The sequence below is a fragment of the Chroicocephalus ridibundus genome, chromosome 6 (assembly GCF_963924245.1).
Source record: "Chroicocephalus ridibundus chromosome 6, bChrRid1.1, whole genome shotgun sequence".
In the NCBI taxonomy this organism is placed as follows: Eukaryota; Metazoa; Chordata; class Aves; order Charadriiformes; family Laridae; genus Chroicocephalus; species Chroicocephalus ridibundus.
The window spans coordinates 44274193-44294245 of record NC_086289.1 but is presented as its reverse complement, the minus strand read 5'-3'; the positions used below and the strand labels follow the sequence as shown (position 1 = coordinate 44294245).

Sequence of the window (20053 nt, the reverse complement as noted above, 5' to 3'; positions counted from 1 at the left end):
AGGACTTGCAAGCTGAAGTCCTGTGCAGCCAAAAGTTAGCACAAATGTTTGTGACAGTTCCACTTTGCAGGCAAAGGCAAAAACCAGGTGCAGAGGAATAAATATAGAAAGAAGTCAGGCAGGCAAAGCAGGTGCTGGTTTGTAAAACCTTGGCTAGAAAGGCTCCCCAGGAGGCTGAATCTGGTAGTTTTGCAACAGCTCCACAGAGAGACAGAAGAGACAGAAAAAGAAAAAAAAAAAGACAGAACATGAATGCATATGCATTCTTTTATCACCATATATAGTATATACAGACATTTGCTATATACAACCCCAAGCTCTCATACTCCACTATATAATATATACTATATAAGCATTGTGCATCTTTGTTTCCATATGCCTCAATCTGTACAGAATATATACATGTATGTATGTGCATATATACGTATGTATGTATGTGCATTTCTCATGCGTGCATGTGTCTTTACTCCCCACATCACCTATCCGTGTGTGCTGTCGCGTAACACACCGCCCAACGGAGCACGGCTAAAGCCTCAGTGCCATAGTCTGGGATGACTTCTGGACACTCAAAGCTTCTCAATGCTGAGCCGTTCCCCATCAAAACCCCTGGATGCAAGCACCATCAGGGAACCATCAGTTTGCCTCATATTTTCCAGTGATCCCACCCCCCCGCCACACTCCATTAGAAGAGGACTTTTTTTTTTTTTTTTTTTTTTTTTTGCAGAGAGACATGAACAAGGTGCCACTGTCAGAAAAGCCACAGATCCTTTTGAGAAGTTGCCCCTTGCACCTGTGAAACATGTTTACATACCGGTTCTCACGCTGCACAACCTTGCTGGTGGGACGAACTCGGAGCGGGGCTTTTGGAGACACGCAGGGCTCCACCGGAGTCACGACTTTGGGTTTCTTTCTCACAGCCCTGCAAAAAGAGAGATACCCATGTGATGCACGCCGGATGGGCCTCCCAACAGCTCATCTCCAAAACTTGCAGCTTAACCCACACAGCTTCTGGGAAGCGCAGCATTTTCCTCCCCAGCTTTCTAAGCAGAAGCCTCCATACTCCTGGACTCCTTTCGGTACCCCCCGAAAAGCGAGCATCACCACCTCGAGCCGGGCCAATGACCAGCACCGGCTGTCAGCTGCCACAGCTTGGTCAACAACTTGCACCTCCTCAAGCCACGACTCCTTTACTGCTGTTAATGCCCGAGAGGAGGGAGGTAAAATAAGATGTAAAATGAGGCATGAAATAAGAAAACAGGGTGAATCCATCCCTCATCTCTGTGACCTCGGGCACAGCACGGAGCTAGGAGGCATCATTTAATTCAGTTTGAAGCTCATAGGATTCACCACTACCACAAGCAGAGCTACACCACCATCCCATTCACTCTGTCCCCCACCTCGGCACAGCCTTTTCTCTGAGGAGCTCTGCCCAATTCCCATTGGGAACTGCCTCACTCTTTCCTGGAGCTGCAAAGCAGACACGACCCTTTCTTGAAGTGACAGACTCGGTGCCGTGTTTCCCCTCTGCAGAAGATGAAGGTAGAGCAGAGGGGACAGCCAGGCCACGCAACCGCTGCCTTGCATGTGACATTGCCAGGACACACAATGGGGTGCACCCCACAGAGATAGATAGGCGGCATCTGAATCGCACACTCCTTCCTGCCCTCACCAGCCCATGGCCGGCATCCCGCCCCCGGCCACATCCTGGTCACCCTGATGGCCCTATCTCTGCCCATGACAAGGGCAGCCTTGCCTTGTCATCGCCACTCAGCAGAGAAAGTTACTGCTATTTGCTGCTGTAACGATGGAAATGCTCAGTTCAGGCTTGCATTTGTTGTACCTGTGCTGCTCATGAGGATGCATGTGAGTCCACAAGTCTACAACCAACATGCACAAACTGCAAGAGTGCTGGTGGCTCACAGTCCAGGTGCCTCCTCCCTGTCACTCAGTGTGACAACTTCGTGCCCCTGCCAGCACCCTGTGTCCCCCACGCCATGCCTGACGCTACAGCAGCCAGGAGAGAGACAGGGCTCTCGCCTCTTCCAATGGTGGTAGATGTCCATTGCGCCAACACCAGAAGAGCATGATAAGACCCAGGCAGCACCTTCCCAGCTCAGTCCCATGGTCCCTGTGGTGGCACCCAGCCCTGGGCAGTATAGAAGTCCCCAGGACCCTCAGTGCTCCCCCTCAGGTGTGATGAGGACAAATTTAACCAGAGATCACAATGGCTTCTCCCATTTACTGCAGGCTTGGGATGAAGATGAGTAACTGCAGGGTTTTATTGCTGGTGAACTCAGCCAAGGAGCAATTTCTCTCCATCCATCAAGGAGGAGACAAGTACAAGCAAATATTATGGTTGTGCTTGTTTACTTTTCATTTTAAAATGATGTAGAGTTATATACAATCTAGGTCCTTCCCACAGGCTCCTGGCAAAATGCCCTTTGGTCTTATCTGCAAAGGCAGAAGACAACAACATTCCCCTCTGATTCCAACACCATTTCAATTCAACCCACAACAGCACCTCCGGGAGCTCCACATAAGACAATATTTCTTGGGACCCAACCTGTGTTTAAACGATCTTGGCTCGGGCTTGTCTTTCACCAGGTTTAACTCGAGAAATGTTTACAAGATCAGTTATAGGGCTCAGCAGACTTTCCTAGTTGCACCGCATCTGCCTGACTTCACTTTCCACGCTGGCTGTCCCCATCACCTTGTGACTGGGATTCCTGCAGCAAAGTGAGCAGGACCCCACGTGTCCTCCCCAAGCCACCCACCTGAAGCCTGCTGTGAAACCACCCTCCCCAGCAGCAAGACATGCTGCGTGGTCCCAGAGGAGCATCAACCCACTGATGTTTGGGCACACGCTCCCTCCTAGCCCCACGTCCACAGCTGGGCAGGACAGGGACAGCCTGACTGGTCACAGCAATATCCACCCAAGACAGTTTGTCAAACTACTCCATTTGCGACCCCATTTCTTTAGCAGAAGGCTGCAAAAGCCAGTCTGGGTCTTTGAGCACAGAAATACCCAGAAGACAGACCCACGGTGCCAGAAGTGTTGCAAATCTCCTGCATCACAAACTGTCAAGCCATGATGCCACCACCAAATCAGACCTCTTCAAGACTTGGTCTCAACAAGCATTCCTTGGTAGGAAGCTTTTCTCAAGACTCAAGGGCCCCAAACCCCAAGATCGGCAGAGCTCCTCTCCCCAGAGTCCCTCTTCTCTGTTGCCTGTACACATCCCTCAGCAAGGAGCATCCCTGAGCGCCTCACACCAGAGAGGACTTCACAGCAAAACCATCCCTTAACAATGCTGGTTCTGCTGGGGAAGGAGGCAGGAGATACAGATCTTGAGAGACAACAACGAGTCCTGAAAAAGGGTCTGTCCCTCGCAGTTATGCTTGTTCCTGCTTTGGCGCAGGTAGGGAAAGACAAATGGGCGCACAGTAGAGACATCGCTGCCACAGTACCCACATTGCTGCCACCCAGTCCAGCACAAGCCTTTCCCCCATTGAAGTCCCGGAGAAATACATGTAAAGACTGTCCCTAAGGGGCCACCTCTGGGTTTCACACATCCCTCGACAACCTTCACGGGGACCATCCAGGTGCTTTTAGAACAGAAATAGTAACAACAGGCAGGCTTTTAGCCCTACAAAACTGAGGTCCTCCTAGTTCAGAGGCACGGCAACAGATGCTCAGTGATCTGTGCACAGCTAATTCTGATTTTCATCTTGCAACAAGAAACCCCAGCTTTCTATCACGGTCCTGCAGGAGATAACAGCAGGGAAGTCTCTTTGGTGACATAGCTTTACACTGCCAAGCTCCCATCTGGCACAACTCAGTATGACTCTTGTGCCTCCAGACCACCAGCTACAGAGACCAACGCTTTGGAGTCTGTGTACACCTACGCGTGCACATCTGCACCTTCATTTTTATGCTCAGCACAAGACAGGCCGCTTATTTTAATGCACCATTTCAATAGGCAATTTATCTTTTAATAGTAATTTAAAGCAAATGCCCAAACAGCAGGAACCAACGATCACAGTCAAAACCTTAAGTAGAGTCTGTGAACAAACTACTGGAACACAAATTTACCAAAAGAGTACATCTTTTGCAAAACAGTTTCTTCATTTGTTTTTTCTCAAGGTCCAGTTCATAAAAGGCCAAAAATGTGATCAGAAGTTAAAAAGGCCGTTTCAAGCTGAAAGGAAAATAAGGGGAGAGGCTGAGATCTACAAACTTTTAAATCCTTAAAGACATGATGAGAAGTGATGATCAGAAACAGTCCGTTCACTCACTGGATGATAAGACCCATGCTGTATTATCGACAGTAAAAATCAACATTTCTCAAGAAAAAAAAATATATATAAATTTAACACATAAGTATAGTACGGAAAGCAAGGTTTTCTGTTTGCAGATTTCAATCTAAAAGCAGCAGTTTACAATGCCTGAATTCAAACATCAATCCTCTGTTATGGTTTGAGTTTTCTTATATTGTTCAGATTTTTCAGAAATGGACAGTTTAAAACCCCTGCAGGAATTCCAAGTTTCAAAGAAGCCCAGTCAGCGCTTTCAGAAGAGCAGGGGACCCCGGCATAACTTTACTGTGCTCACTTAGAAATAACCAGGGTCCCCAATCCCTTTAAAAGAAAATCTTACCCGTGAAAATAATTTCAGCAAGTGTTAATTACACTTCTCACATAACAGCCTGGCTGAATGGCATCTGTTTTTCTGACTGTTCAAAAGTTGCGTTCACTTCTAAATCTCCTTTGCACTTGAAATTGTTACCAATATTCAGAGCTTAATATTTTTTTTTATTTTTTTTTTAAATCAGTATGGCTATACTTGTAGAAGCACAAACATGACCACCAGTTAAACCGGGATAAAGCAGCCTCACGCTGGCATCCTTCGTTCCCCTTCCTACGTGCAGCAGATGGCTAAGTCTGACCGCCACAAGGAAAATTTTCGTTTTAACCGTTCCGGTCATCAATTTTTAAGCGCAGACAAGCTCCCAGAGACTTCGCCATCAGCACGAGCTGACACGGGTCCCCCCCCTATGATTGGCAGGTGCACACACAGGTCCCCCAGATGACAACCCTATTCAATCTGACCTTTTCATTTTAAATGAAAAACACTTAAAAGCCTGCCCTGTTCTGACATATGTATTTTTACGTCTTTCCCACACTGTGCCAATATATTCGTTATTTGCTGGCCGAAGTCCCCAAACTCAGCAATCTCACGTTATCCCCTCTGCTACGGGAGCCCTGATCCCTAGCCGTCCTTGCCACTGCCAGTGCTGAGGGAGCCGTCTGAGGTCTCCACGTCCTCACACATCAGAAAAATCAGACCCCTTATGTGCAAACCTCAATTCAGAGTCCAACCCCGACTCAAAATTCGGCTTATATGCGCATGGGTGGCTTTACACTTGAACACAGCCATGCAAAGAGATGGTCTCATCTTGCTACCCCTGCAGGATCGGACTCCAACTAACAGCTTTCAGCGTTTGCTTCTCTGCTTCTCAGGTTTCATTTATTAAAATTAAACTGCTCAATTCAAAAGTCTGCTGCTGAAGTTATCTAATAAAAAGATCACACACGATAACAAAAGCTTTTCCTCCGCTCTGCTGCCAGCAGCGGCACCTGCTCAGAAAGTCCTCAATGCAAACAGCTTAAATGCTGCTCGTCCTGAGGACTAATACAGCTGCCGCCTTTGGGGAGGCCAGATCCTGGGCTGGTGTAAAGCAGCAAAGCCCACGAACAGCGAGTTTCGATCCTCGAGGAAGCACACACCCCTCCTTTATCGCACCCAGCACGGAGCTGCTTTTAAATCTGCAGCAACCCCATGCGTCAAAATTAGCCCTAATGGGACTTAATCGCTTCCGAACTCCTGGTCCAGACCCTGGCGCTGGAGGAAGGTTGATGCCGGCCGCAGCACGGACCGCCAGCTCCGATGGGGAAAATCAGCTCCCGTAAGAGAGCAAACTCGCCGGCAGCGCCTGCACACTGAGTTACAGCATCGCCCACCGGGAGCCCCGGGGTTCGGCAGCAGTGGCACACCTGGCTTCAGGACCAGGGGACTTATTTTTCTCTTTGCTGTCACACCTGATTTTCAGGTTTGTCCCAGTGTTCATAAAACGAGATTAAAACAAGAGGAAAAAAAAAAAGAGATGGGGAGTAAGGGGAAGGAGGAGGGGAGGCAACTCCAGCACACTCCTTCAGGCATGGCAACTCCAAAGGGATGGGACCCAGCTTGCACTCAAGTAATAGGGTATGGCTTTCCCAGATGGAGATCACTGTATTGTAACAACTGAAAACAATCATTTGAGGCAGGACAGATTTAAGCAGCGGCTGAGGAAGCTGCGAGACAGCCCTACCTACAGCGTCCGCGAGCCACCGGGCAATGGCTGTGTACCAATATATCAGCAGGACCAGCCACATCGCACCCCTGTTACTGTAAATGCAGAAGGATGGCTAGAAAAGAAGGGTAGCTAAGGAACGAGAGGAATCAGCATGCCTTTGCCAGAAAGCCTGCGGGTCCCATGCTGGAGCGACCTTTCAGCAGCTCCCCATCACTGCCTGCAAGTTACGTGTCTGTAACTAACGCCACGACTGGACCCGGTATTTTCACGCACAGACTACCGGCCTCATGCTGTTCGCACTCCCTCAGTCTACTGGAAGTGGAAGATTTTCAAACAGCCTTATTGATTTTTCTTATTTTATTTTTTTTTTCTTCCCCCCCACTGTTTGCTGCCTGCATTTCACCAAGCCTGGATGGAGCAAGAGGGGGGCAGTTTCACTTTCTCACTCGAATGCACCCCGGCTTCTTGATCAAAGAAGGATAATTGATTTCGCTTTCAAGTCCTCATGCAGTATCAGAGCACTACAGAGCCTGGGTTTCAAACAAAGGATAATGTTTTGCAATTCAAAACCAAAAAAATGCCTTTTTCCCCCCTCCCCCAAGGAATGGCCATCCTCACCAGGCAGCGAGGATGCCCTAACACTGCCCTAACACACCTCCCACGTCTTAAGATGCTCGGTCAAGAAACACAGACCAGCAGTGACCAAGAGCAGAAGGGAGCAGAGGAGAAGTGTGGTGCCCCAAGGCAGGGGGGTCAGGAAGGCGCCCGGCTCTCCCCAGTCCCAGCACAGGGTCTCCTACAGCCCACCTTTGGCTTCAAACCTCCTGGGGCAGAGATGGCATTTTTGTGCGCGTTCATTCAGGTCTAACGGTGCTGCTGAGAGTAACAGCAATGAAAATGCTGAGGAAGTAAGTTTTATTATCAGGGACTACGTTCCTTTAACCATTTTCATTTTAAATGGCCAAAATTTGAAGGCAAAGGTCACCTTCTCCCAGGCTTGCCTTGGTGCCACCACAACGAAACCCTTGGCCCTATGCTGGGCTCTCTTATCACTCTTCTTAAAGCCATTTGTAAATGAAACTTCTAAAACTTAGAGCCTACACAACCAGTCTTTGTGTTCAAGGCTCCTGTTTTATCTAGTTTTGGCCAGAACATTTGAAAATAGCAACAACAAACACCTGGCAGCCAACGGGATTCCCTATGCCCGTGCCTGCTTGGTCAGGCTAGGTATTTTAAGAGAGTTATAATCCATTGTGATGTTTAAAAAAGCACAATCAGCCAGGACCAGTAAATCTATCTGGTTTAGAAACATCTGTCCAAGGAGACCAAGCATTAGCTATCTTCTTTCATTCTTATACCTTAATAGCAAACTGCCCCAGTTTCAGCCTTGGAACAAATACCTTCAGGTGGGATGAGCAGCAAAGGGCTTTGAACACCTGGCATTAAAAAAGAAGAGTGTCTCAGTGTAGCTGCTCCTCTTTCCAAACAGCTGGATTCAGAGGCCGAGGAAGTGTACGGCCCAGGTTCACGTGGAAGCGTGGCAATCAGCCAGCAGAGAGTGGACCAGCCTCACCACCTACTGCATTTCATGAAAACATTTTTGTTTTCAACAAATGTTGTTACCATCACAAATAGAAGAAAAAAAAAAACAAAAAAACAAACTCTTTTTCCTTTACAAAACAAGAACTGAGTTGCAAGCTGAAGCTTCCCGCAGAAAACTCCATTTTGAGAAAGGAGCCATTTATGCCAAATATAGATAAAAATTCCGGAGCAATTCTGACAAGCCCTAATAACTGCTCTTATTACATTTCAAAACTAGGAGGACCACGGATGCCTGTGGATGCATCCGCCTTCTGAACAAGAAAGTACCATTATTGCCATCATAGATGCGGACCAAGACGTACAGAAAATACATTAAAAAGCTGTTTTAGTTCCTAACTTACCCCGACTTCAGCTGAAAGCCAGGCCCCACACTGAATTTGGCACTTATCACCAAGGGAATTAAAAAAAAAAAAAAAAAGCAGAGGCAGTTTTTCAGGACACTGATAAACTTTTCCTCTCTGTGACAGGGAAACCATCCTGGCACCACAGAGCCCCCGCTCCAGAACTGGGATGGGGAGGGACAATGGGGAGGATGCTCTGTGCCGCCCCTCGCTCTGCTGCGGGATAACAGGCACACATGGCTGCTGTCACCTGGACCCACCAGACCTTCACCACCCACGAAGCTACTGCCCCTCTTCTCCCTGAACATCATCACCACCACCCCCGGGGCGTGCAAGCCTCAGCTCAGCACTAATAACTAAAATAAGGGGATGGAGAGGGTCTCCACCACACACGGCAGCACGACAATGGGGAGGAAAGGACGATCCTAATCCCCCGGCTCAGCAGGACCCTGCAGACGCCGTCCCATGGCATAGCTGTCAAACGGCCATCTATCTCAGCACAACGACCTGGTAACCTCCCTGCAGGACAACACGCAGTTCCATGCACTTCTCCTGCATGTCAGAGAGGGTCTTTCTCCCCAAAAGGTGACAGTGGTGGGGACAGCAAGGACATGAGCCTGCAGCCCTCATATCTGGTACCCAGCACTATAGACACTCCCATCCTCCCAGCTGGGGCTCAGCCTCAAGCAAAGGGAAAGCAGCAGAGCTCGGACATCCCTCCATCACCTTGTGCAGGAGAACCAGCACACAGACTTCCACGGGAATTCTGCAGATTATCCTCCTCCCAAAGGAGCTTAATTAATTGCCTGTAAAATGAGACTGTGATTTATCACAGAGCTTGCAGCACAGTAAGTGCAAGTATTGTCACATCTTTCCTCTTCTTAAAAACTAAGAACAAAAAGGCTTTAGCCCCTCCGTGCCATTTTATCTTGACTTGGAGAAGTTTATATGCTGGACTTGCTCTGGATTTCCTTTATTATTTGCACCAACAACGATGACAGAATTGTACCCCTGGGCCTGTACGATTTGGTTCACTTTGACTGTGTTCCTGTTTCTCGGTGGAAAGAAAGAGGCTTTTGGTTTGCAGAATGGCAAAGTTAGCAACTACACGTCGCTCGGCACCCTTACTGGATCTCGTCAGTACTCACAGGGAGAGATCACGCTTCTTCCCTTGTACCTGAGGGTTTTTCAGCACAAAGTTTTCTTGGCTACTAATTCTCTGTGTTCTTCCAAGAGTTTGCCACATGATATCCTCCAACCTGCTGCACCTGAGCGCTGTATTTTGGACAAGTACATACATATTTGTTTGAAACAAGCTAGTATGTGGGTGCAACATCACACCAAAGGCACAAAACACTTGAGACCAAGAAAGGTCTCTTCAACCTTCTTCCATCTCGCTGGTGTGATTCACAGGAGCACCTAACAGCGTAACACCCCCATCATACCTGTCCTCACCTACTCCCACCCTACCACATTCAGCTTGTCAATGGGAATTTTGTCACCAGCCCTGAAGCCGGAATTTAAGTTATCAAGCCAAGTGTTTTTATTTTTTCAGTTGGTGATGGGGGAAAACAGAAAGGAACTGCAGAAGCCTTTGGAGACAAAGATGTCTCCAGGACATGCCAGCTGATATTTTCAAAGAGTGACTTGGCACAGCATCAAGGAAGCCAGCCTCCAACATGCAAGCAAGACCAGCTCCATGCCAGCCATCAGCCAGGCTCAAGCAGCATTAGTGACTGCAGTTGGGAAGAAGGAAGAAGAGGAGACTAATCCTGCACCTGTCACAAGAGGAATAGCCACATGCCTGGTCACCACCCAAGAAGGAAACACACGAGCATAAAATGAGGGGAGACCTCTGTGAGCAACCTGCGAGCAACCACCATGCCTCAGACAGCAGTGGCCATGCACAGGTCAGCGCTCGCCAAGACCGACCACACAGCGGTGCATGAGATACAACACTTGGCCTTCAGCCTAGAAACAGGAGACATGCGTGGGAGGCTGCGTGGGAAGAGCTGCCAAGTGAAGACTATGTCCTATCAAGCCTGCAAATCTGCACGTTGCTCACAGCAGCTTCACATAAACCACTCGCCCGTAGCCACCATATATCTAGTTACAACCCCCAGAAACACAGCTGATTTGATCGCTAGGCCTTTATCAGCATTTGGAGAGACCGGAGAAGGTCAAGAGAGCCATCATCCAGGAACAGAGGACAAGCGCAGTGAGCTCAATGGGAACTTGACAGGCCAAGAATGACTGCAGTCATGGAGGACCGAGGAGAGCTCGCTCGCGTCGCCCTCTTTTTCTGAGGCTCTCAAAGACGACAAAACCTCTGACCTTTGATTAAACCATGCTACTCGCAGAAGAGGGGGTGGCTTAGGGGCTCGGGGACTCAATAAGAAACTATTTATCTCAAGGTCATGGGTTCATACCCTCTTCAAGTTCTTTTTTCTTAGTCAATTAAAACAGGGGACTCCATATGCATTAAAAAAAACCTGTCACTAAGGGCACAGCCAGATACTGCCTTGTGAAACCGGCAGATTAAGAAAACGCAGCTCCTTTGCTGCTCCGTGAAAGCCCCATAAGCAAGCACGGCAACCTTGGGAACAATCCTTGCACAAAGGAAACGCAACGCGTTTTCAAATCCAGCAGAGGAAGGATTGCAGGTGAGCAGGCACGGCTGCCATCATCAACACCCAACAGCAGGTTAGGCACATCCCCGTGAGGACCGTTACGGATGGAGCTGATCCTGCCCCAGCCCCTGAGCCTGGTCCTGGGAGACTTCTGGCCATCCCCGTACCTCTGCTTTGAGAGGAGGCACATTCAGCTGGTGACCACTGCCCAGACAGCTATTCCTCCTGCAGCCAGCTGGTGCTCAGAAGCCGAAACCTCACCGTGAGGTCATGGTGGGGATAAGTAGCAAGACTGGAGATGTGCTTCCGCCTTTGCACGCACAGAGCAAACAGCATCCACAGGCCCTCGCTGCCCAGGAGCCTGACTGCTTTGGACTGGACATCTTCCAGCCCTCAACCTGGTGGTGACCTCGGAGAGCCCCTCCGATTTGCACTGAAGAAGCACAAACACTTGCATAGACGCTTAGGACCAGATGAAGGGAGGGGACACTCTGTCCTCCTCCTGCTGCAGGCCCAGCCCCAATGGTGACAGAAATGTGACAAACACAGGCTGAGCAAACGGGGAGGAGAGGACACCTTCCACTACGTCACCAGGCCCAGAACAACGCATGAATCGAAGTTAATGTGTATCTGAAACCCATTACTGACAGAAACCAAACTATCTAGGAACTCCAGCTGCTGCATTCAGGTTTTCCCAGTAGTGAGCACAGACACAGTCAAAACCTTTTGTTGTTTTTTAGCCCATAAAAAGTCAAGATAAAAATGTGCTCCCACACGCGGGGTGCACACACTCACCTCTGCTGCCTTTAGTGGCCTCCAACTGAGAAAATACACCCCCCACACACACACACACAAATACAACTACTCGGTTTCATAAAATTTTTTGATAACTCCCTGCTTTTCCCATATTTACTCTTTGGGCCAAAAGCAGAGGAAGGATTCAAGCACAAAGTCCCCATGGGCCAGGAGTCCTGGGGACTGCCGGGGCCCTCCCATGCATGATGGCCAGCACAAGGGTAACGCAGCAGAACAAGAGGGGTTTGGAAACAAACGGGAAGCAGGCAGAGTTTTCTTCCATTCACTGAAGATGGTAATTATTTTGGAGAGGACCGCATATCCTTTTGGCTTTTAATTAGTGGCAAACCAAGTCAACCTCGGTTCATATGAGTGAGAAACTATTAGGGTCTGGGGATCTGCAGCCAAGGAAAACAAATCTGTACTGGTCCTTCACCCCCAGAATAACTTCTGATTGTCAAGCACAGTTACCAGGGGAATGAATAGCTTCTCCTGCAAGTTCCTCACTCAATTAAGCTAATGCAGACAAAAAGGCCAGGCAGCAGCAGCCGGCAGCACGGTTCGAGTCAGACGCACACACTTGGCGCAGGCAGAGCAACCGCAGCAGGTTCGGAGTGATGAGGGAGTGGAGGAGCGGTCCACAGCCTCCGTCAACACAGAAGACACCCAAGGATTCTCCTCGAGATGCTGAATGGCAAAAACTGGCAGGGTCTGTGCCCTGAGGAGGCTTCAGGAAGCTTTAACTGAGCAGACAGAAGTACAGCCTAGTATCCTGAGCTGTCATCCATATTTAACAGAGACAGATAAAGATGTGAGTGAGGAAACACCTAAGAGAAGTCCTTGATTTATTAGTAATCCAGAACTATCCTATTGCTGCCTCCCCCTCCGCTCAGCAGCCTTATAATTATAATTGCCTAAAAAAATCAGGACAGCCATCAACCCAGGGAACAAAATAGAGGCTGGGAGAAATGAGTACAATCCTTGGCCCTTCTTGAGCAAGAAAGCCAAGCGTCTAAAGCATCCTCATCACCTCTCAAAGCACCCAGGGGGAAAAACCCTGACAAACAAAAAAAACCAAACCAAAAACGAACAAAAAAACAACACCAACCAACCCCAACATTCAGATGCAGCAGAAGCTTGGTTTTGTCCCCAGTTGCTCTTTACAGACCAGCTGTCAGGCCACCAATGATCCATATGAAGAGGATTGATTCTTTTTTTTCCCCACCCCGTGCAGCGGAATTTCATTAAGAGGGTGAATATGGACCTTCGAGGCTACAGTGACAAACAGAAGCCTTCCTTACTCTTCACTCCCCTGTGGTGCACTACAGCTTCATTTTCCCTTTGGAAAGTTAGCCAAATAGCCTTTTTTTAGCGGAAGCAAAGTGTCAGGCAGCTTCTGGCCTATACAATGCTGAGCAAACTTCTCCTCCTAAAAAAAAGGCTGCAGGACATTATCTGAGACCTCTGAATAGTCAGTACAGGCAAAGTTATTGCAGTGGAGTTCCCTGGTCCTCTCTGGCAGCTGGCTGGGGCTGCACTTCATGGGGGGATGGAGCCGGAACTGGCAGGACATGAATCGCAAACAGCAGAGCCCAGAGACAACTCCAGAATAGACCGCTGCTTCTGCAACACGCATCCTTGTAACTTGCTTGACGTCAAGCACCATGGATCTCACAACTAAAGGCAAGTAAAGGAGTCAGGCCAGCCATGAGCATCACCTCCACACACCACCATCAAGGAGGTGGGCACGTCAGTGTGCAAAAAAAAAAAAAAAAAAAAAAAAAAAATCAAAACCTACTGCTCCATCCTTCCAGTTGCATTTTAATAAAGTGCGAGTGTACAAACGTGGAGCTAAATCCCATTCCCCCTCGAAAATTAAAGGAAATTGTGTCTTTGGTTTCAATGGAACCACAGCCTGGCCCTCACAAGCCGCTGTGGTGAGACCAGCCCGATGGAGCCGTGGCAGGTGCTCTGCAAAGCTGCACCCACACAGCCATGAACACGCCCCGGCTTAGATGGGCTCTTCTAGCAGGTGCTACTTGAATCCTGAGCATCTTTCTAGCAAAGTGCAATGATATTTAACTTCCTTGTGGGCTCAGGAGGCTGCCAAACATCTGTTGGGATTAGTCAGTTCATGTTTGTAAAGCGCACACAAATGCTATCGTAAGGAAGGGGCTGACCTATTTACGGATGCGAATGCTGGACCAAGACCCAAACCCACATGCTGTATTTGCATATGTGGCCATATCTTCCCTGCCAGATTCTACTGCCTGAAGCTAGAATGGAGGCATGAGGTGTCACCTATAGCTTACAGCCCACTTTAGGTCACTGGCAGTTTGAGTCACGCTGCTCCCCTCCTCCACTTTACCCCATCCAATTCCACAACTGAACGTTGTAAACGGGCTGGGCCAGGGTGGCTCTACCAGAAGCCCCCAAATGCTGTATGGGTTGCCCTTTGCAGGAGAAACTCACCTTCGCCCCAGCCTCCAGCCCACTCTCCCCACCAGGGCTGCAGATCAGAGAGTCTCAGCCCACGGATCTCCGGTGGGCTCCCAGAGGCCAAGCTGCAGCAGATCAGACACCCAAATTCCTGGTGGTAAGGGACTTTGCATCAAGTTTCACATTTCTCATGGGTGTCCCTCCCTCCCACACAGGCCTCCTGTGACTAAGGGCTGAGGAATGAGACAGCAAGCGCGCACAGCTCAGAAACCACAGCGATAAACAGCCATGAGGGAGACAAACTCCCCAGGAAGGATGGGGCCGAGCTCCCCAGATGGAACAGAGCACGTTTGTTGAAGGGATTATAGGTGGCAATGGCTTGTGACAGGACGGCCACAGGAGTCATACGTTCCTGTGACTCAGAGTCACTTTACACCAAGTTATAAGTCCTAGATGTACAGCTCTGCTCTGCCAGAAGTTCCTGGCTCATTGCTCCCCCTTCCTCCACAGACACATTTCAATACTTATCAGGTCTCCATCTTAGTCACATTCTGCTAACACACACTTTTTACATCCTTTTCATCTTCCCTCATAATCAGTCTCTATGTCCACAAGTCAATCGCTCTGCTCTTCTCTCACCATCCTTCACTTTATCTGCATCTCCCAGGGCAGGAGCTCCTGAGACCCAGACGCGGCTCCACGGGTGCAGCCTGTGTGCTCTGCTCAGGTTCACAGGACTTCAACGCGCATGGTTAGGCAGACTCACTACTCTCCTTTGGGCAGCATAACAAGTGGCAGGCTCAGCCCAAAGTGCTACAGGTCAAATTTAGAGATATAGACAACACAAGAAAACGTCGTCCATGGGATATGGAAGTAAAAACAAAGAGAAGGACGAACCTCTGCCCAATACCATACCCAGAATTACCCATATCTTTCATTAGATGGATAGGCCTTGTAGATTAAGAGCATCTGGAATCACTTCCATTACTTACCAGGTAGAATGTGCACAACTAAAACATGCAGAAAATATTCCCATCCTAGCAGGTGCATCCACCAAAAGAGCTGGAACTAAACCAGATGATCCAATGTGGGACTTCCCGATAATACAACAGCTACTTTTGTACATCCAGTTCCACCCATGAAGTTGGGCACACCCTTAATCAGGTATGAATCAAATCATCTGAGACATGTGAAATTTATCAAGAGCTGTTGCAAACAACCCATAAGGTTGCTTCTGCCTCTGTGCACTTCACTTTCAAGGGACGGGGAGCAGCTGACACAGGCAGACAACCGCCCTGAACACAACAAAGCTGGAGCAGATCACTTTGGCTAGGACTTCTTGCACATAACTCCATGACGCGAGAGCAGAAGCACCACCACAGGTGTGCAAATGCATACAGACTGGGGGCTTGGGCTACAGCATCCAGGGAACCCCAGCAGGCAAGGAACCAGGGTGGTGTGGGTATGGGTATGACACCCCAGTGAGTGGCCTGACCCTAGACAAGGTGGGGCACTACCAGCACAGGTGATCATTATAACACACCAGAGCATGAGTCCTCTCTTCTTCACCCCAGGGTACAGCGCAGCAAGGCAATACACCAGGCGGTGCAAAGGCGAGGCGATGCCAACCCCTCTGCCCTGCATCCGCAGAGAGATCCGATACCCACCTGTAAAAACAGTGACTGCAAAACACCGCACACAGGTCGTGTGTGCAACCGGGAATGGGAGCTACCTTCACACAGAATAACTTGCAAATGAACACACCCTGCAGGGATCCTTGTGTGTAGTAAGGCAACGAGCTCTGCTCTCATAGCTCCTCTCCTCCCACCATACCATGCAGTCCTTAAAAACTTCTCCACCGACTTCCCCAGTCTCTGCACACCCCAAGTTCACAGCTCTCCCACACAGCAGAGCGAAACACGCCATGCCAAGCCATGGGAGGAGGCACACAGGCACTCCATAAGCTGCTGTCCTTTCACCAGGACACTTCAAATACCTGGGTGGGCAGGGTGCCTTGGAAAGACACGCTCATTTATGTTGCTTTAAGTCCCCCTGCTGTGCTGCCCTCGCTCTCAACTCTCCTATGCAGAGGGGGACACTCGAAGAGGCGTTACGTGCCAAGAACACCGCACTCATCCCCGCAGCACCGCGGAGGTCCAAGGCATTATTCCTAACTTCCAAAATATGCTTCTGCCCCACAGTTCATCACCTAATGCCACTGGTAGAGGCTTGCAACTTGTCTGCTTCACTTACAGTATGACCTCCTGCACCGTACAAGGCTGACTCTTCCTTGCAGCGAGGCCATGGCCATTCCGTATGCTACAGCGTGGTTTCAGAAGAAAAGCGGCCAGATATCTCCCCGGATAACTTTAACCCTTCTGCCCACCGATTCTTTCCCATCCATATGCCTTGGGAGCAAATTAGGATTCGGGTACAGGACAGTGCTTAAACACTTGCTTATCTTTAGGCACACAAAGTAGCTGCAGAGAGTTCAGCTGGATTACTCATACACTTGAATTTCAGACTTACTACGCGGAAGGTTCACTGAGCCCTCCATAAATGGCAAAGATGCAGTGCCGTGTTTTCCAGGCTCGGCTCTGCACATCCCCAGGAACCCAAGAAAGAAATGGATTCTCTGAAAAGGCACCCAAGTGGAACTGTGCTAGGAAAAGCATAATTCTCACTGTCACAAAAAATAACCTGCAGGATCAGAAGTGATGGAGAACCGCCACAGCTTTAAAGGGAGCTTAAACTACCCTAAAAAATGGCAGTTTTACTGTACACGGGAAAACAAGCCACTGAGGAAGCATCCAGCAGATCCAGTCCCCATCACCTTTATTCTACTCCTTGAAATATGTTTTTAATACAAAAGTACCACCTGGACCTTAACCACCTTTGTGGCTCATTTCTGGACCTCCCCACCACAACATTTCAGATCCTACAGCATTAAGCTGCCCTGGTTTCTGAATGCCAGAGGCAAAGACCAGCTTCCAGACCAAGCGAGGCATTTCAATACCCACACAAGGTAAGTACAGGCTTTGCCCCTCAGTCAAGGATGATGATGACGATAATGCATAAGAGGCAGGTAAAAGCAGAAAAGATGGGGGAGATGGCGTGTAAAGATAGGCGTAACGGCAATAAGCATTTCAGAGTAATCTCCGGAGTTGGGTGGAAAAGATGCTAACTTCAGTCTGCAATTACAAACCATTCTTTTCAACCATTTCTCTGATTATCAGTTATGACTGCAAACTGAAGAGAACAACCCTGGTCTAACCGGCTTATTTCTCCTGGATTTCAGTGTCAGGGATGGCACGAAGCTCCCAACCTCACTCCTCTCCAAGCCTCACAGTGTCCCATCAGTAAAATGGCAAGAGTAATTTCCCTTCACCTCTGGAAGGCACTGCAAAAATAGTCACCTCGACTTGCAGAGCAGCCCAATGAAAGGGCTGAGAGCACTCCAGAAAAGCACAAAAGGAAATTAGTAATTCTGCATTCAGTCCTGAGTTTGAATAGTGTGTAGTAAAATAAGGCTTGGGACCACACACTGCACAAAAATAAAAGAAACTGAATAGCTGCTCATTAAGTATCACCTTCCACTCCGGGCACAAAGAGTAGGTGCTCTGGCAATTAAGTGGCTATAACATATTACCTGCTTGGGGGGGGGGGGCAAAATTAAGGATTTATCAACGACCTTCATTCTGGCATTTCGTAGCTCTGGAGCCCTTGGACTTTGCAACTTTAATACTATGCTTTTAACCGAGTGTGTTGCTCATAATTAACTACAGGACTACCACATGGGCTGCCGCAATCGCTATCTGTTTCTCTTGGGAAATCCAGATTAAAGGCTCATCTCGGCCACAGTAATACCTTGAGGTATCTCTCAAGATTTGCCCAAACCCATGAAAAGCAAACCAAGTCCCCACCTCAAGCGATGAGGTGTGTTAAATTCAAGCCAGCTGATCTCTTCTGGGGCTGAGCTGAAACAGGAACGTCGCTGACACCCGGGGGGGTGAGGCAGGGGAGATGGAGCAGCTGGAGTTACATCCACTTATCAGCTGCTAATCCAATCACTCTCCCAACCCAGTCGCGGCGTGCCGCACGCTGTCTGGGAGACTCCTCGCTTTCATTCAAGCTTGCCTCATTAAGTGGAGTAATTCAAGTCTGTTAAGGTGAGGTAATAAACTGCTGAAACAGAGAGAGCTCCTCAGGGTACGTGCACACCGCACATCGAAGATGCACGTGTACGTTACCAAGCCATAAACCACCGCAGTTGGGGTACGACGAACAGGAGAACTGCAGCAGGACTGCCTGCAAGTCACCTGTGAAGCACCCCCCATTTCTCCTCCAAAAAAAACCCCAAACTGAGTTTCATTCAGCCAGCCACGTTGCTGAAAAAGCCCTAGAGAAGATATTTTAAATTTGCTCCGCTATGCTTAACTAAGGTTTGGAGCTGGACCGCTGCTAGCCCACCGCGCAGTGCATCCCCACCCACCCCGCTGGGATCCACAGCCACTTCCAGGCCTGCGGCAGGATCTGTCGGTCTCCTCCATCCACCCTGCCAGCCTTTGCCCAGCTGGCCAGGCTGGTCCCACAATAAAGCAGCTGGGTCCTGGGTCCTCAGCAGTTACAACCCCCAGCTGCGCAGCCCTGGCAGAGGCTCTCCAGCTGGAGGAGAGAGCAGGAGCAGAGGGAGAAGAGGAGACGACTGCATCTCTCCACAATGAGATCCACTGCCCTGAAAAAGGGAAGCGGGGGGGAGTTACAAATTGATGCATAAACAAGACCTGACTGTGTAATTCAGAGCTAACAGGGTAGTTTACTGAATGTTAATTAAATCCTCAGTGCCTGTTACCAACTGTGGAGATCAACTTATTTTTAAATTAAATAAGCAATAAATGCTTAGATGAACTTCTATTAAATTTCACCCAGTGAATGAAGTATGTGGGGCTTTTAATGGACACTAAAAAAGATAGTTATGGCAAGTTAGTTGATACTTTATTACCTAAAGATAATGGCCATATTAAATCTCAACTAACTGTTCCACTGGCGGCACAATCATCCAAGACTTGGCGGAAGTTTGCCTGCCTTGAAGCATCACTGGGCAGTGGTAGCAGGGGGAAGGCGGCAGCCAAGCGCTGAATGGCACCTACTTAGAGGATGCTCAAGTGAATAAACCCACTTAGGCACAAAACAGGATCCCTCCCAGCCCAACGTGGAAACCCCAAAGAGGGTCGATGGGCTATCACACAGAAACAAAGCTGGCATAAGCCAGAGACTCTCAAGCATCCCAACCTCCCCCCCCAAACAAACAAAGCAATTTATGGGGTTACCGAGGAATCGCTGTATTTCGAGATTCCCTTATGGCATCAAGGGCTACGGAAAACATCCTCCCTACAGCCTGCAATGCTCAAAGGCTTGCATCTTTTTCTAAGAAAAGGTTATCAGCAGCCCACGACTCCACCGCTGTTTGTTTTCCTTTCCTGAGCGTATTGCGATAGTTTGGGAGCGCTTCTGAGTGACTCACACGCGTGTCACTGTCACCCACAGATCCCAACAGCAGATACCGACAGTCTAAAATGACAGAGACTTGCTGACAGCGACTTAAAAATGATCATTTTCATGCCAGCTCTCGCGCTTGCTCAGAACGTGATCGAAACCAGCTCTTTGAGATGAAAGCAGAATCTCCACCGAGGTGTCTCTGCCAGTAACCTTAATCACAACAATTTAAGTGTGGGTAGCGGGTTTGTTTTTGTTGTTTTTTTTTTTTTTTTTTTATATCTGGATTGGAAACATCACAAGACCTACCTGCCCTGCCGTGCCCAGAAGCAGGAGGAACAGAAAGAGACGAGCCCTGCACTCCGCAAACCCCCGCTTCTTGGGCAGGCACAAG

At 48.9% G+C, this 20053-nt stretch overlaps 1 protein-coding gene across 7 annotated transcripts in view; it reads right to left on the bottom strand.

Moving 5' to 3' along the window:
* The window catches only part of LPP (LIM domain containing preferred translocation partner in lipoma), a 353374-nt gene that overhangs the window by 328495 nt on the left and 4826 nt on the right, over positions 1–20053 (bottom strand). For 5 of the 7 annotated variants that reach the window (XM_063337693.1, XM_063337700.1, XM_063337698.1 and 2 more), the window contains exon 2: positions 812–919. The exons of 1 other annotated variant lie outside the window; for it this stretch is intronic. The gene's annotated coding sequence lies outside the window, so the exon portion shown is untranslated. Of the gene's footprint in view, positions 1–148; positions 199–811; positions 920–20053 lie in introns of all 7 variants that reach the window. One more of the 7 variants, XM_063337695.1, reaches the window with a different exon arrangement.